The sequence below is a fragment of the Rhipicephalus sanguineus genome, chromosome 1, assembly GCF_013339695.2.
Source record: "Rhipicephalus sanguineus isolate Rsan-2018 chromosome 1, BIME_Rsan_1.4, whole genome shotgun sequence".
NCBI lineage: Eukaryota > Metazoa > Arthropoda > Arachnida > Ixodida > Ixodidae > Rhipicephalus > Rhipicephalus sanguineus.
The window spans coordinates 49,459,321-49,471,577 of NC_051176.1; the positions used below are offsets into that span (position 1 = coordinate 49,459,321).

At 47.2% G+C, this 12,257-nt stretch overlaps 1 long non-coding RNA gene across 2 annotated transcripts in view; it reads left to right on the plus strand.

Moving 5' to 3' along the window:
* LOC119391044 (uncharacterized) overlaps nucleotides 1-12,257 on the plus strand; it is a 137,166-nt gene that overhangs the window by 45,851 nt on the left and 79,058 nt on the right. The window contains exons 3-6 of one of the 2 annotated variants that reach the window (XR_007415561.1): nucleotides 3,391-3,479; nucleotides 8,106-8,264; nucleotides 9,758-9,852; nucleotides 11,898-11,912. The exons of the other annotated variant lie outside the window; for it this stretch is intronic. This is a non-coding gene — a long non-coding RNA (uncharacterized LOC119391044). Of the gene's footprint in view, nucleotides 1-3,390; nucleotides 3,480-8,105; nucleotides 8,265-9,757; nucleotides 9,853-11,897; nucleotides 11,913-12,257 lie in introns of those variants that run through there. 2 annotated transcript variants of the gene reach the window in all.

The window sequence follows — 12,257 nt, forward strand, 5'->3', positions numbered from 1 at the left end:
TCTTTTCGTCCACTTCACTTATTCACGTTTATATAATTACTACGGTACAGTTAAAACAGTACAATTAACGTCCCCTATACCTTCCTTGTAGCTGTTGGTTCTCCTAAGGTTTTATCAAACAAAGAAACGACCTTTAAAATTCTCTTCTTTCGTTCAAGGCAGATTCAGTGTGTTACTCATTTCGCAATCGAATGCTGTCATCATGGTAGGAATAGCAAGGTTACATAGCTAACCCATTTAACATTTGGTGGTGAACTTGCCGTCCAGCGGGCTGTCGCGGTGGTACGTGGTTGTACGGTGCTCTGCTGCTGACCGAAATACGCGGTTTTGATCCCGCCGCGAGGTGAATTTTGAAGAGGCGAATTGCTAGAGGTTCATGTACGTACTGCAGGTGCGCGTTAAAGAACACCAGATGGTCTCAATTTCCGGACCGACTACGCCTTGCCTCTAAGCATTCATTGTTTCGCACGTGAAAACCCCGTTATTAATAAAGGTTGCTTTATATGGAACGCTTGTATTTCATCACTGTGTCAACTGCATACTTTCAGCCGTAATCGCTGTAGCTCGCGTAAATAAATCTGGAATGCAGATGGCTATTAGCGTGACGCATTCATTGTGTTTTTGAAGCGTCCGAATACAGTGGAAATGATGGTAATACGGAAAGTTGGGCGATCGTGCCGAACGTATAGCACGCGCAAGTTTTATGCAATCAGACCATAATCACTGTGAAAGATTTAACAAGCGCGCGTATCGATATTGTGCAGGCATACAGAAGCAGTGCTAGGGGGCTTCAGAGTGTTTCGCGCATAGACTGATGATACAGGGTATCAGTATTGTGTAAGATTTCATTTGTAACGATGCGTGCTCAACCATATGCTGCTTTTCATAGTTACTACAAATATCTGTCACTAGCGCTGTCACAAGTTATTTGCAGCGCGAGAAGGGCAATGCGTGAAAGAACGCGCAGGGTTTCGCGACCAAGCACTCCTTGTGAAATACGCTGAACACGGGATGCAGGGTAACTGAAAGTGAAACTTGGGCAAAGTGTTCATCGAAGGATACAAGGGTCTCGCAGCAACCCACCTTATGAATCGGGTGGTGCAGACTGCAAGGTGAGACTGGCGCCGGAATTACGGGTACGGGGACCAGCCTACATTTGCCCCATCCAATGGCGTTTGCTCTTTTGGCGAGTCATAGGTAAGTTCAGAAAACTGCCATTGGCCAGTTCACTTGTGTCGGTCGTCAGCGTACTCTCACTTTCTACAGTGCCGATTGCTTTGCACTACCGCTTTCATTGTTGCGTAGAAAGAGTTCGCGCACAGCGTGACAAAATTCAACTCATTGCTGAAAGAAAAGTGTAGCTGGAACTGCGGCATTTAACGTACGGTGGTCTAACCTCACGTCAGTGCACGGTGTATGGCGAAAAACTGACATGAGTTCTCGTCAAGGGTCTCTGGCGGTGGACGAGCTAGTTCGCTACATGGCGCCGCCAAGGGGATGGCAACAGATATCATCATCATCATAATTACAGGAAGTATATTAAAAATACGCGTTCCTGGGTTGAGAATGATCGCCTGGAATATTTATAGGTACGTTGGTCTGAGCTGGCACACAGCCGTGCGCAGCCCAGGCTTGGTCAGGGGGGCCACAAACGGGGGGGACTCGAGGTGTCGTTCTTATTATAGTGACAGCTTCTTCTAAAGAGGGCCGCCAAAAGTAAGCGGTAAGATGGGGACATAGAATTGCCCTTACCTTTGTACTAGAGTTTCCTCCATTAACGGATGAGACCATGTAGTGGAGTCTGTCAGTGTTTCGCCAGAAAACAGACCTGTAAGGCAGGGAACATATTGGGATTCTTCTGTTTAGTGAAGCATAAAAGGGCGTTTTCATAAACCAATGCATAATGCTTAACAGTTGGTAGTGATGAGAGGACGCCCTTGAAGACGAGCTAAAGCGCGGATTGAAAACTCCGGCATCCTTAACGAGAGAGGAGAAAAAGCGTCGTTTTTTGTTCACATCTATCCGCGACCATCATTGTCAGCCCATATTATCTCCACTGCAGGACGAAGTGCCTCTCCTTACGACCTTCCTATTTACCATACCTAGTGCGAGGCTTGTTGCATTTTCGAATTTCTTCTCCATCTATCTCGCTGCTACCCTCTGCTGAATTTTCCCATTCGTTGTCAACCATTCCTTTGCTCTAGCGCATGGTTGCCTATCCTACGTATTACGTTTCTGGCCCAGGCTTAATGCCAACAAGAATTAGGATATCCACTACCCATGTTTGTTTTATTTTTTGTATTTCACAAGACTTCAGGACAGGAGTGGAATTACAAAGAAAGGAGAACAGCACAGAAATAATTTATAACCATACCGCACTACCTGCAATACGTCAGTTTGGCTAGTACGATATTTAACAAAGAAATGAAAAACAGCACACATAGTTAGAACAACACTCGCACGACAAGTGATAGAAGTTCAATGATGCAATATTCAAACACGACAAATGGTGTTCAAGGGCTTCATCAAAATTGTCTGCCCCGCAAACGAACAATGGGGGGGGGGATGTTATGAGCCTTTCGTGAGTTTAGTTGGTGAATCTATATATAACATTAGTGATGGATCCCATACAACAGATGCATACTCCATTTAGGTGTTGATAATGGCATTATACGATTGACGTTTAACATTCGCGAGTTGCCTTCGCAAGCTTCCTTTTTTTAAAAAAAGCGCAGTTTCCGAAAAGTTGAAGGGCGAAATGTGTGCCCGCCACGTCATATAACTATAAGACTGATCCCTAAACATAGGCGTGCGCAGGGTTCCCCACTAGGGAAGGGGGGGGGGCCAAATATTCATCGAAGCGCCCCCTCACCCTTCTAAGTCAATGTATGCGGCAGATTTTGCGCCGCCGCCCCCTCATCTTAGGTTATTAGCGGCCCCCTCTGCGCACGCCTATGGGCCTAAATACTTATACTGTGTTACTGATTGAATGGGGGAGCCATTGATGTAGCATAAGGAATGAAACGACGAACACAACGAAAGCGCTTGTCTTCGTCTTCTTTCTTGTGTCCGTCGTTTTATTCCTTGCGCTAGTATGTCTCAACCAGCTACATAATACAGTTACACTTTTTTTTTAATTCGCAATGTGCTAGTCAACGAAAATATCTTCTGGTGACTATTGGAACAACACTTTTTACTCAAGTCACAAAACACGGGCTCTTTGCTGATAAAAACAAATCAAAGGCATTGTAGCCCTAAGCAGGCATTCAACCATTACACGTTTTGCTCTGTCGTTTGGCTGCACTCTGAGGGTATATATTTCAGTGCTGACCAACCAGTGCCTTGGTGTTCACAAGATTGACAACTGCTCTTTTCAGTAAAAAAATGCAGACTTGCTGTATGTGTGGCACGAGGTGACCGGCCTGCTGGTGGGGTACCTATCCATGAGCCTTCCTGAACACCCTGTGCCAGCAGGCCAGGTAGGCTTTCATTTTCAATACTCTATTGCAAACGTATTCACACCTTACACGTTTTCGCAACCTCCACTTTCGAAGCTTTTGTAGTGACCAAGGGTTTAATTCCACTTGCCATTCTTAGTGACGCACGTGGCCGAAGCTGTGCCGCACATCGTTCGCCTTATTGGCTGCGAACAGCTCTGGCTAACACTCCGAGGATTACACTGCCATACCTACCCAATAAAGTGAATGGGAAAGCGACCGCCTCTATAGTTCAATTGGTAGAGCATGGCACGCGTCATCCGAAGCCTGTAGGTTCGATCCCTAGCTGCGGCAAGTTGATTTCTCAGTCACTTTCATTCATTTCCTATTACTTCATAATTACTATACGACAGTTAAAACACACAATTATAGTCCCCTATACCCTCCTTAGGTTCTGTTGGTTCCATTAGAAACGAGCCCTCGATCAATCCCCCGCTTTAGAATCGATCTAGTGCGATACTACTGTCTGTGTTCAAAATCTCCCACCTTGGTAACTAATCACGTCCGTCACGGCGCTGCTAAGCTCGAGGACGTGGGTTCGGTTCCCAGCCTTATTTGGCCACGTCTGGATGATGGTGAAATGCAAGGACACCCGTGTAATTGCATTTACAATTACTCGAGTGTTGCGTGAGTTCCGCAAACAAGTCCCCAAATGGTCGATACCGTACATGTACGTTGCCGCGTCTGCATGTTTGGAAATTGCGCCAGTTTTCAAACTTTTTTTTGTGCCCAGCAAGTGCTGCCACCCTGGGCCGATGCCCGAAGTGCCATTAACCTTAAGTTTCCTTCCAAGATTTTTTTAGGCTATCGCTCACACATCGCGTGGCGGTAAGTGTGGTTTCGTCTCGCAGGCTCATTGCGTTTGTTGCGCTCACTAAGACTGATGTCTATCCGGTCTTTAATTTTAAAGGGCAAACTCGTGATACTAGTGAATCATTCTGCACTCAAACGCGAAGTACAGAATACAGGATCTGGCTGCAGAGCCCATAGTCGGCTGTAACCCACGAAGCTTGCCTGAACATTCATGGAATGAATGATAACCTTACCAGTATACCTACACAGCGTGCAACAGAAGTGGGAGGCACGGTCGTCAGACAAGGCACTGGTGAGCTCTCCCAGGAGACTATAGACGTCATTATGAAAAAGCAAACATGAAAGCATCTAACTTGACAGAATAGAACTGGTAGAGCTTTCAAAGCTAATCAACAGGCGTAAAGTGTCCGACATAAAAAGGCATAATACAGATAGAATTGAACATGCTCTGAAGAGCGGACGAAGCCGAAAAGCGGTGAAGAGAATTTTTGGGCACGGGCAGAAAACCAGATATATATACTGAGATAGAATGAAGGCAATGTCACGACCAATAGGGATAAGATAGTTCAGGTAGCTGAGAAGTTCTACAGACATCTGTACAGTAGCCTGGACAACCGGGACGATAACGACAGTGGTACTCAAGTATTATACATCCAGCCAGTAATCACAGAGGAAGTAAGGAAAGCATTGGAGGGAATGCAAATAGTCAAAAAAAGCTGGTGAGGATGATGTAACAGCTGATCTCTTGAAAACGGTGGACAAATTGTTGTAGGAAAACTGGCCACCCTGTACAGAAAATGTCTCAATTGAAAGCCAAAAATGCTGCATAGGCAGCTCCTCACTGGTTGATTTGCAAGAAAGCGATTCCCACAATGAGTGGTATATTCCGGAATTTTTCCCCTTTCATTTATTTCTTGCGCTGCCTGTTGTTCGATGCGACCATTTCTACGAAAGCAATTCGAAATGCTTGTCTGGCTCCGCACTATTGTGCGTCGGCCTCGAAACTGCGTACACACGCTTTGAGTGTGCGGAACCTATATTCACTTAGGCGTGCACTATATATATGGATGCCTGCACAATCTCTAAGTGAATGCTGTCACCTCATTTATCGCACTAGACGAAGGCAAGAAGAGGAACACAACTTTTCTCCCTCAAGAGGCACTTTAATGTCCAAAATGGATATCTGAAAAGCGTTCACTCTGTACAATCTAGTGCAGAATGCGCGCAGGCGCTGACTGGAGCCGCTCGAACGCACACAGTCAAGCCAGCGCGTATATAGTTGATGATGATGATAGCGAGTTATAAATACTGGCACGAACAGTGGTCGTGAAAACAACAATACTGATATTACAAGCTAATAATTATTATAAGAACGATGTATCTACTGCAGGGGTCTGCATTGAATACATCGGCGGATTGTACGGGGATCTGATGAGTGGACCGTGCACAATGAAAAAGCGGTGTCAAGAGAACGCTCCTGCTGCGCTGCGAGGAACGCAGATCGGCGGGCCTGCTATACGCAGTCGGGTCTAGCGCGTGCACCGACCACGATAAAAGAAGCGTGTCGGGAGTGCGCTAGAGCTCTCTCTCTGGACTTCGCTGGCTCTCTCGTCTCGAGTTTCTGTGGGCCCTTGTGATGTAAAGGCGCGTCTGTAGGCTTTCTTTGTAATGTACTGCTCTTGTATATATGTCAATTAAACACATCTTCTACTTGTTCGTGAGAAGCGTCGCAAGAGTCCTTCTTTGCCGGAGCCTGGGTGGCTGGCTACCCCAACCCCTCCTCGGTCACATATATATAGACGGTTTCAAGATTGCGATTGCAGGAGCACGTGGTGTACACCAAGAAACTTCCGGTCACCTCACTTATTATTCTGCAACACCGAAGCGTAAAGCCTTTTTTTAAGATTTGTCAAGTAAGGGAATACTCTTTTTCCAGTTTCACATAAAAGAAAGGCGCTTGCAGTTAAAGAATAACTATTTTAGTGTTGTGTGTAGCTTATAAGAATATTTAATTCATATATTTTGCTACACACAGGGAGAAAAGTGTTGAAACTCTACGAGCTACTCGCCAAGGCTTTTGTTCCCCGCCAATCCTGCTAGCCTACGCCAGCGCAGGAAACCGGAAGCGGTCCAGGGCCTGTTTTCATGGCATATTTTCGAGTTATCGAGATAGAGTTTGGCTGTCCCTGCGAGAGAGCATCGCCCCCGCTTGCTTGCTTTCAACATCGAAGTTATTATTTTCGAAGCTGCTATCACCGCAGGGCAAAACGAGGGCGTGGAGGTGGTGGTAGTGATTCGTAAGGAAAAAAGAAGACACCTAATTTCTGCAGCCCTTACGGGAGCACGGCGCAGTGCCTTATAGGGGTGGGGGTAAGGTGGGAATAAAAGAGAAGTAGAAAGGAAAAGAAAGTGAAATATGGTCGGCAAGAACGACGGATAGAACAGAGGAAAGATGGGGAGCCGGTCGCAGGAGTTGACGGACGGGACCACGATTCAGCCAGGGGCACGATACACGTCGGTGACGAGGCGGCGAAGGCCCCGTCGGTGAGAGGCGCGCGGCATGGCGGTCGATGAAGCCGTCACGGGTCGTGTAAGCAAATGGAGGCGATGCGCACTCGCAGGGACAGCCAAACTCTCTCCCGATAACTCAAAAATATGCCATGATCGGCGCCACTTACAACCTTGCAGAGCGCTCAGCCACGCGCTCGCATGTTGCAGCTCATACTAAGCGCGGTAGTACCATTGCTGTGCCAATCGATTGTCTCGACTGTTGCGGTCGACAAATGTTGGCAGCCAAGTACCCGCTAGTGAGGAAAAGCTTGAGAGAAAGTGTAGGACTCTTTTCAGGGAGGTGCATTATACTGTTAACAATATTTTGATGCCTAATGTGGTTTTCAGCGAAAATATATTTTAACTATTGCAACGCGTTTACGTAGGCACTCATTCACTACGCCTTTTGTCCCTTGTTTCGCTGCTCTCTTAGGGGCATATATTTCAGTGTTGACCATCCAGTGCATTGATGTTGTTTGACAAGCCTGACCACGGCTGTTTGCTGTAAAAAAACGCAGTTGCTGTGCATTTGGCATGAAGTGACGGGCCTACAGGTGGGCCACCTGTCCGTACTGCTTTTCCTACTGCAATCGGGGGCGCTATCCGAGCTTGGTAAAGGCCTCGCCTACCCGTATGCGATCCTCAACACGTGATTCAACAGGCCGGGTGGGTTTTCATTTACAGAACCTCGGTTTTCAAGCTCTTTGTAGTCATCAAGGTTTGATTACAATGCCACTGCTTACCCGTTTCGTGCCAAGGCAGAAATCATAAGCCGGGCTGAACACAAATGTCCACAAATAGGAAGATTTAATTGGGCGGATATGTACATGACTTGAAACTGGAAAAACAGACGTACCATTGCTATGTCAGTCGATTGTGTCTCGACTGTTGCTGTCGTCAACTCTTGGCAGACAAGTAGCGCGCTAGTGAGGAAAAGCTTGAGAGAAATTTTAGGACTGTTTTCTGAGAGGTGCATTATGTATACTGTTACAATTTTTGATGCCCAATGTGGTTTTCAACGAACAGATTTGCTGTTAACTATTGCGACCGCGTTTTTTAGTCATGTCTCAAAACAAGGCTTGTTTGCTAGTAACAAAAAAACCAAAGCATGTGCATTGTAGGCCTATGTAGGCGTTCATTCACTACGCCTTTTGATCCTTGTTTCGCTGCTCTCTTAGGGGAATATATTTCAGTGCTTTGGTGTTGACAAGCTTGACCAGTGATGTTTGCGTTAAAAAAACGCAGTTGCTGTTCGTGTGGCAGGAGGAGGTGACAGGCCTACAGGTGGGCCACCTGTCCGTACTGATTTTCATACTGCAATCGGGGGGGGCTATCCGACCACCGCCTTGGTGAAGGCCTCGCCTGCCCATATGCGACACTGGACACCTGGTGCCACAAGGCCAGGTAGGTTTTCATTTACAGCAGTCTATTGGGAACGGCCTCGCAACTTTCCAACCTCGCTTTTCAAGCCCTTTGTAGTGACCAAGTATTGATTACATTGGTTATTCTTACTGGCGCACGTTGTCGAAGCTCTAAGGATTGTGCCGCACATTGCTCGGGCGTTTATTAACCTCACCTAGGAAATACGAACATTCAGAAACGCAAGTCCCACACTCGCCGTCATGGCGGCGAGTTGCGCAAACACTCCCAGGTCTGCGTGCACATAAATACCCGATAAAGTGGACGAGGGGACGACCGCCTCCGTAGCTCATTTGGTAGAGCATCGGGCGCCTTATCCGAAGGTTGCACGTTCGGTCCCTGCCGGCAGGATGCTGTCTTTTCGTCCACTTCACTTTATTCACGTTTATATAATTACTACAGTACAGTTAAAACAGTACAATTAACGTCCCCTATACCTTCCTTGGCTTCATTATCTGTTGCCTCTCATTAAGGTTTTATCAAACAAAAGGAACGAGCCCTTAAGATTCTCTTCTTTCGTTCAAGGCAGATTCAGTGGTACTCCTCTCGCTATCCGAATGCTGTCATCATGGTAGCATAGCAGGTTACATAGCTAACACATTTAACTATTTGGTGGGTGAACTTGCGTCCAGCGGGCTGTCGCGGTGGTACAGTGGTTGTACGGTGCTCTGCTGCTGACCGGAAATACGCGGGTTTTATCCCAGCCGCGGAGGTGGAATTTTGAGGGAGGCGAATTGCTAGAGGTCCATGTACTTACATTTAGGTGCACGTTAAAGAACACCAGATGGTCTAAATTTCCGGAACCTTCGACTACGCCTTGCCTCATAAGCATATCGTGGTTTTGGCACGTGAACCCCGGGTATTAATACAGGATTGCTTTACAGTGGAACGCTTTGTATTTCATACGTGTGTCAACCGAATACTTTCAACCGTAATCGCTGTAACTCGCGTAAATAAATCTGGAATGCAGATGGCTATTCGCGTCACGCATTCATTGTGTTTAGAAGCGTCGAATACAGTGGAAATGTTGCAATAACAGAAAGTGGGCGATCGTGCCGAACGATTGCGCGCGCATGTTTTATGCAGTCAGACATGATCACTGTGAAAGATTTTAACAAGCGCGTGTCTCGATATTGTGCAGCATACAGAAGCATGCTAGGGGGCTTCAGATGTTTCGCGCATAGACTGATGATACAGCGTATTAGTATTTTGCAAGATTTCATTTGTAACGATGTGTGCTCAACCATATGCCGCTTTTCATAGTTATTACAAATATCTGTCACTAGCTCTGTCACAAATTATTTGCAGCGCGAGAAGTACATGCGTGAAAGAACGCGCAGGTTTCGCGTCCAAGCACTCCTTGTGAAATACGCTGAACGCGGGATGCAGGGTAACTGAAAGTGAAACTTGGGCAAAGTGTTCATAGAATGATACAAGGGTCTCGCAGCAACTCAACCTGAATGAATCGGGTGTTGCAGGACTGCAAGGTGAAGACTGCGCCGGAATACGGGTACGGGGACCAAGCCTACATTTTGCCCCATCCAATTGCGTTTGCTCTTTTGGCGAGTCATAGGTAAGTTCAGAAAACTGCCATTGGCCAGTTCACTTGGTGTCGGTCGTCAGCGTACGCTCACTTTCTACAGTGCCGATTGCTTCGCACTACCGCTTTCATTGTTGCGTGGACAGCGTTACAAAATTCAACTAATTGCTCAAAAAAAGTGTAGCTGAATGCGGCATTTAACGTACACGATGTCTAACCTCACGTCAGCGCATGGTGTATGGCGAAAAACTGACAAGTGTTCTCGTCAAGGGCCTCTGGCGTGAACGAGCTAGTTCGCTACATGGCGCCGCCAAAGGGGATGGCAACAGATATCTTTGTACAGTGCCGGTTGCTTCGCACTACCGCTTTCACAGGTGCGTGGAAACAGGAGTTGATTTTTAGAGTTCCGGGGGCAAAGGTTCATCGCAGCGCCCCCCCCCCCACCCTACTAAGTCAATGTATGGGGCAGATTTTGCGCCCCTCCCCCTCTTAGATTATTAGCGCCCCCCTCTGCGCACGCCTTTGTCCCTAAACACTTATACTGTGTTACTGATTGAATGGGGGAGCCATTGATATTGTAGGTAAACACACTAGGATTAGTTTTCCGTGTTATATTTATGAGCACTCTTTTGAACAGCGTTTAATTCCATTTCCCACGCTGCGCACCAGCACTGAATGTTGCGTAGAGTTTGCTGTAATAGATTATGGTCTAATAGAGCAGGTTATGTTTTTAAACACAACACAATCATCCGCAAAAAGTTTAAAAGACACTGAGTCAGGGATTGCTTGTACTAAATCATTTACATATATTATGAATAATAGGGGCCCCAACACATTTCCCTGTTGCACAGCAGAACTAACATTCAGCATTCTAGATACACTCGTTTTAATTTCAACGAACTGCTCACTCACTCGAGAGAGACTCACTCGAACAATATTATTCGACCCTGTCCGCGGCTACGTTAGCCCTCTCCCCGCACACTAATCTGGACTACCGGACATCAGGGCCTGGCAGGCAAAGAGGCAGCGCACGCTGCCGCCCGCGCACTCATTCCTCAGGCCTCTGCCTCGCCCACCGGTGACCCTTCTGATTCAGAAGAAAACTCTCCTCTCCTCACTTTTAAATATGTAAAAAACCATTATTGGGACTCCCACCACCGCTTTCCTGCGTCCTGCAAGGGTTCAAGAAGGCGGACGAGAGAATTCTCCGGCTATTCACTAATACGCTACTGTGCCCGGCAGAGCTCAAACAATTTGACTCTTCCTTTTTCGATCTCTGCCAGTATTGAGATGGCTGATACCTGCCATATGGTATGGGCATGCCAGCTCAATCCTTCTTTACCCGCCCAACCCGAACCCAACCCGAGAGGACTGAAAGGCGGCCCTGCTCGGCTGCTCCTCTCATACCTCTCTTAGTAATGCCTTGCTCTGCTCTGCTCTGCTTTCTCCCTCTCTTCGCTTTGCCCTCACCCGCTTCGCCAATTTCGCGGAAGCTCGGCACGGCTGGAACTCAACCTTCAACAGCTTGATTGAAGCACTATGGTGTGCTAAACACTTTTAAGGTGTTGATGCTCTCCGAGAACGGTGCCACTTCGCTGATTGTGTCGAAGAATTGTCGTTGGACAACAGCGTCCCGCACCAATATTCCTTGTATGTAATTCTAAGACACTGTGTGGGTGGGACAGCCAGTGTTGCTTGGTGCCAGAGGCAGAATGCATTTTCAAATGTATATGGCGGAATGCTGTAATAAAATAACGTTAACATTTACGGCATCATAAAATGGTCTGGTTTGGTAACTGACCAAGCGTTGTGAATATTTTTTATTGGAGTTGACGAAAGGGGTTATTGAAACTCGAAGTATAAGTGACCATTATCATCGTCGTCAAGTACAGACACGCGCTGGTCCGAGCCACGCGATGGCTCGGGCCAGCGCTCGTGCCAGCGCTCGTGGAGACACGCGTTGGCTCGAGCGCTTGCGCTCGTGCGGCTCGGGCCAGCGCCTGCGCGCATTCGGCATTCGATTATTCCGAGCCGCGAGGCGTGGATCACAGCTCAGAGCAGCCCGAATGCTTCTTCAGGTACCCGTTGCCGACATGGGAGGGCCGACTGACGGCATCACTGACGACAACAAAGGTGGGTTCCACATTTTTCTTTCGTCTAATGCGATAAATGAGGCGACAGCGTTCATTGGTATAGCTTTTGCAGGCTGTCATAGCTCGTGGCACAGTAAATCGATTCCTCGTCTATTAGAGCAGTTGTCGCATTGGCACATCAGAGCTATCAGAACTGTTTGACGCGCTGAGCGTCACGTGAGTGCAATGAGTATGCACAGCACGATGGGTAGTTAGCGCTTTTATGGAATCGGCTGCGTACTTCATAATTTGTTTTGATCCCAGTTCAAAACACTTCGCAAGAAAAATATGCGCGAAACGCGTTTT